Consider the following 5,536-nt stretch of genomic DNA (forward strand, 5'->3'; position numbering starts at 1 on the left):
AAGCATGTGAAAATACATTTGTTTAATAAAGTTGAAATATTTGCTTACTTACTTACTTCATTTTATTTATTGGTATGGCTCCTCCGATTCGGTACGTATTTGGCAGGTCCCTTCGTAGAGGTTTAGGGCCAGGGCTGGAGCATGGTGAATATTGTTTGTGAAGATATTAATCGCGTCCTCAATGTCTAATCCAGATTCGATTTCCATATTTAGGTGGAGGGAGTCGCTGAGGGTGTTTTGCAACAGTTTGATGTTAGATCCTACAGGCAAAAGTCTTCGATTGTCAGGAAGTAAGTTTGGGTGCTGGTCCATCGTGATGTGTTCAAAAACAGGTAAGTGGTCAGAGGATAGTTCGCATATAGCTTGAGTACTTAATCTGTTGTGGTTTATTCCAGAATAAACTCCAAAGTCAATGGCTGAGGGATTTTTTCGCCGGTCGTGTGGGAAATGAGTAGGACCACCCGTCGCCAGGATGTCCAGTTTCTTGTCAGCCTGGATCACTTCAAGGAGAGTTCTGCCGCGTTTACATGACCTTGAATTACCCCACTTTTTAAGGTAAGGCGTTTGATCCGCCTGGCCTCAGTCTTTCGATTGAGGCCGCTTTTTATTTTTTGCCCTTTCACCTACAAGGGTATATAGCAAAAATTTAAATTTAAAAGGCCGTTACAGCAGCAGGGGCGGGGGATTAAAATTATCTTAAAACTAGATTAATACTAAATAAAAAATATACAATAAGACATTAGATTAACATTTACTTGAGAATTTACTTGAAATTTAGGTAATATAGTTTGTAGTATGATAGATTTAAGATTATGTTACTTTTAGCATAAGTAGTCAAGTAGGTAGCAATTTTTTAATAATAAATAAATTTTGCGAATAAGAATTTAGTGCTAAGGTCGCTACAAAAACGTGGCGTTTAATGTCGGGAAAAAAACTGGTTTTAAAACTGTTTTTCCCCCACACTGGAGAAAAAAGTAGGGAGACCCATATTTTGGGTCTGAGTAACACTAGTTTTTTAGCTTGGCCGTTAACGCATCATTTGCGAGCAAGGCTTGGCTTTAAAGGCTAAAAGTTTTAGAGCAGTTAGCTTTTAGTTGAGTTAGCTTTATAGGCTAGAAGTTTTAGAGCAATTAGCTTTTAGTGGGGGAATACATAAAGAGACCAAATATTTAAGTAAAAAAAGCCAATATTGGCCAATAAGGCATCATTTGAGAGCAAGGCAAGAAGTTAGCTTTATAAGGCTGATATTTAGAGTCTTTGGCTTTGGTTTAGCCAGAATTGTCCGGCATATCGATAATGCTCTGAAATGATGATGACCTATCGATAAGTCATCGATATGGGTCTGATGGCGGAGTTTCCGCATGTGAACTGGAAAGAGAGAGCGACATTTATTTGTAAACAATAGGAAAATAGAGGTAAGTAAAAAAAATATAAAATTGACAATAGTAATAATTAACATAGAACATTTTAAAAATTAATTTCAGATGCCTTGCAGGAACATGGCGAGTTCATCAACGGTGGAGTAATCTGGCGACGACAGAGTAAAGCTGTTGGGTCGAGAACAGCTGGCGACCTTTGGCAGATTTTGTTGCTGCAAGGTTTTGCGAAACGATCCGTTTTGCATTTTTGTTGGTGTTGCCCGACCGGGTTTGCTTGGAGGTAAGTGTTTGTTGATTAATTTAATTTTTTGTTTGTTTTCAGGTACTGGTGATTTGGCTTTGGCCGCATGTTGGTATTTGGTGAGTACCGCTGACTTTTAGCTTTGTCGATAATTATAGTTGTTTTAATTTTAGTTGTTTCTCCGTTTTCAGGTACGTCTAGTGTATAAATAGGGGTTGCTGCTGTAGGCGAGTAATTTACAGGTGAGTATTTTGTTGATTTGGTATATTTTTGTAACAATTTTTGTTTTCTTTCAGGTGCAGGCGCATTAGTTGGAACCAATGGGCGGCTGCCAGACGAGATTTAGCACCAGAAAGTGTAGGAGGGGCTGCAATAGGTGCTACTAAAGACTGCAGCTGGCTTTCAGATAAGTTTATGGTTTTTTTAGAGCGATTCTTTGTTGATATTTTTTGGCTTTCAGGTGTAGCCGCTGCTTGAGGACCAGGAAGACCAGATGCTGCTGCTGCTGATGACTATAATTTGCAGTTAAGTTTGTGTGAATTTTAGGTGATTTTTCTAACGATTTGTGTTTTTTTCCAGGTACAGGCGCTAGCAGAGGACGAGATGGACCAGATGATTGCCAAGATGCTGCACGAGGCGGTGCTGCTGCTGGCTGACATGGATTAACAGGTGAGTTTTGTGATTTTTCGGAGATTTAGATAATGATTTTATTTTATTTTCAGATGGACGAGCTGCAGACGGACTAGCTTGACGAGATGCTGGACGACGTAGATGAGACGATGCATACGACGCTGGACAAGGAGCTGCTGTTTGCTGTAGTGTATTTTCAGGTGAGCATTTGTAGATTTTAGTTGATTTTATTTTAAGATTTGTTTTATTTTCAGGTACTGGTGCATTAGAGGAGCGGAAATCTGGACAGATCGACTGGCGAGGTGGTGCAGACGGTTGCTGGTGGACTTCACGTAAGTTTTGTTAGCGTTAGATTGCATATTCATTGTGTCATGCCCAAATTTTCTTTCCTTTTCATGATTCATTTGCCTTTCTTGCCGCTCTGGGCGCTGGTCAACGACAAATTTTGCCAGTTCAGCCTTATAAAAGGCACAGCTCCTATAGGTGGCTCTATGGCCATCTCCGCAGATGCCACACTTTGGAGATTGGCCATCAGGAGAGGGCATTTGTCGGATTTGTGCTGGCCAGCACAGACGGAGCAGAGCGGGGGAAGGCAGCAGTACCTGGCTGTATGGCCAAAGAGGAGCAGTTTTTGCATTGGGGAATCTCCCTTCGGCCCCTTTGCCTCTCGACGCGTACCTCCTGGCTGCCTAGGACCTTAATTTTAAGTATTTCATCATGTTTATTGTCATTATGTTTGTTAATTTCAATTAAAAAGACATTCATTGGCCTCTTAGTTCTGTAGTTTGATAGTCTTTGATGTATTTTGTCTCAAATCCTAGCTTTTTCAGGTCACGACGGATAGCTTCGCATTCAGTGGAGTGGCGTAGATTCAAGATGGCAAATCTAGCACCTCGTTCCCATCTGGGCTGGTGAGTAAAAAAGGCAAATTTGTTTGCCTCTAGGGTAGCTTTTATTTGCCATAGGTGTCCATTGTTTTGGCCGTGATTTAAGTCAGGCCGTTACTCAGCCGGGCCAAGTGATAAAGGGAGAGAATTTCCAATTTCTTTTTTTTTTACTTGTATGGCCGCAGTTGCAAAGCCAAGTGGTTGGCTCCCGAAGGAGTCAACCATCTTTTATTGTTTTTCGCCCCTATCAGGAAGCATATACAATTACAATAAAAACGAGCTTAGAAATAATTTACAATGGCTTATTAATAGTGTGAATGATTAATATATAAGACATAATGTTTGTTGGGTGTTACTGGTAGGCAAAAAAAAAAATTGTGGGAAATTTACATGGGTAATTTTTTACATGCAAGTAAATAAATGCTTACTGGGTTATACAAGCGCCATAAAAACAAATAGAGGATCAAGAACAAGTTGCAAGCTGCAATAATTATAAAGAATATGGTATTTACAAATATTATTCATTAATAGTGATTAGTATAATTGTTTCCCGCAGGCTACCAGTTCGAATCATATCGATTCATGGCGTAATTGCAGTTGGCAAAATCATTGAGGCAGCGCTCTTATTGGCAGGAAAATTCCCTCTTATAGGCAAGAGGTGAGTAACATGTGTTGTTTTTTTTTTGCCATAGGCAAACATTTCGGCATTAATCGGCTTATTTCTGTCTCTCTTCTCGGATTGGACTATGTGAGGCCCCAGAACAATGTATGCGTGCCCTTCAGTCCCAGTAATGGAGGTTTTGGGCCGTCAGGAGAGCTTGTTTGCCTGTGGAGTGCAGCACAGTAGGCTAGCAATTGGTGCGCGGCACTGGAGAAGCATCTGTTCCATCTACAGGCTCGTTTGGAGGAAAATAACTAGAGCGGGAGGCCAAATCCCTTCGACCGCAATGTAGTGCTCGAGCAGGCATTGCTTGGATGATAGGTCCATATTGACTGCCTGCTGGCCAGGCCTGGTACAGGCTGGCTGAAAGCGGGAGGGCCAAGTCCCTTTAACCGCTGTATGGAGATTTTGTCAAGGTCAGCTGGCTGAAAGTGAGTAAGTAAAGAATTAGCAGTTTTTTGCACCTTTATGGGTGGTAATCTCTCATTATTTTTCGTTTCAGCTTCTATGCTATTTCAATCTCATTCAGGAGCTCGTTTTCAACTCGCTCAAGATTTTTTGAGAGTTGTTGATCATCATTAAGGGTGACTATTTCCCCAGGCTTGAGTGGACGTTGGACAAGTCGCTGGATTTGGATGGCTGGCCCTTCAATCGCTCTTCTATGTACCCGCGATTTCCTGTGCCTCTTTAAAATCTCGAAACAGGCCGTGATCACGTGTCCTTCCATGCGCACAACAGGTTTGTTTAGTTCGATTTTTCCTCCTTTTGTTTTTGAGTTCGTTTCTCTCAATAATTTTTGGTATCTTAGGTGGCAATCGAATCTGATGAGAGATGGGCCCCATCAAAATGGGCCGTCGCCTCCCGCATTGCATGCCGATCTAGATGAGTAGTTGGAGATTGCTGCTGCTGTGTGTCAACGGAAGATGAAGCCCGTAGCTGGGAGGCCTGTGCTGCTGGCTGGTGCTGCTGGACGACCATTTGATGCTGCTGCGTGAGTATTGAATATTTGCTGTCATTGGTGGAGCTGGAATGTCAGATTGCTGCTGCTGAGTGTCAGCAAAAGATGAAGCCCGTAGCTGAGAGACTTGTGCTGCGGGCTGATGCTGCTGGCCAGTCAGTTGGTGCTGTTTCAGCTCCGCCAATATCTGTAGAGATAGACTATTTCCGCCAATTAGTGGAGCATGAGTTGCAGGTTGCTGTTGCTGAGTGTCAGCAAAAGATAAAGCCCGTAGCTGAGAGGCCTGTGCTGTGGGCTGCTGCTGCTGACCAACGAGTTGATGCTGCTGCTGTCCTTTATTTGCTGAGAATATGAATATTGCTGACATTGGTGGAGCTGGAATTGCAAATTGCTGCAGCTGGTGACACCAGAAGATGAGGCCCGTGGCTGAGAGACCTGCGCTGCGGGCTGATGCTGCTTGCCAGCCAGTGATGCTGATTCAGCTCCGCCAATAGCTGAAGATGTTGTATATTAGCTGCATTTGAGGAACTGGAATAGTTTTCTGCCGTTGAGTGTCAGCCTGTAGCTGGGAGGCCTTTGTTGCGGGCTGGTGCTGGACCAATAAGTTTTGCTGCTGCGCCACAATTGCTGTGAACATTGTATACTTGCTGCATTTTGAGGAACTGGAGTCTGAGATTGCTGCTGCTGACTGTCAGCAGTGGTTGACGCCTGTTGCTGAGAGGCCTGTGCTGTAGGCTGGTGCTGCTGGCCATCTGATTGATGCTGCTGCTGCGTCGCCAA

General features: G+C 43.0%; 1 long non-coding RNA gene across 2 annotated transcripts; it reads left to right on the plus strand.

The window, feature by feature from the left end:
* The first annotated feature begins 126 nt into the window (after positions 1-126).
* Positions 127-541, plus strand: LOC124461018. 2 transcript variants are annotated; one of them, XR_006954898.1, is made up of 3 exons: positions 127-144; positions 214-332; positions 396-541. It is a non-coding gene; the product is annotated as an uncharacterized LOC124461018 (long non-coding RNA). The 2 variants fall into 2 exon arrangements; XR_006954897.1 differs by lacking the exon at positions 127-144 and having other exon boundaries at positions 159-332.
* The last annotated feature ends 4,995 nt before the right edge of the window (positions 542-5,536 follow it).

This window comes from Drosophila willistoni, unplaced genomic scaffold (assembly GCF_018902025.1).
Source record: "Drosophila willistoni isolate 14030-0811.24 unplaced genomic scaffold, UCI_dwil_1.1 Seg179.1, whole genome shotgun sequence".
NCBI lineage: Eukaryota > Metazoa > Arthropoda > Insecta > Diptera > Drosophilidae > Drosophila > Drosophila willistoni.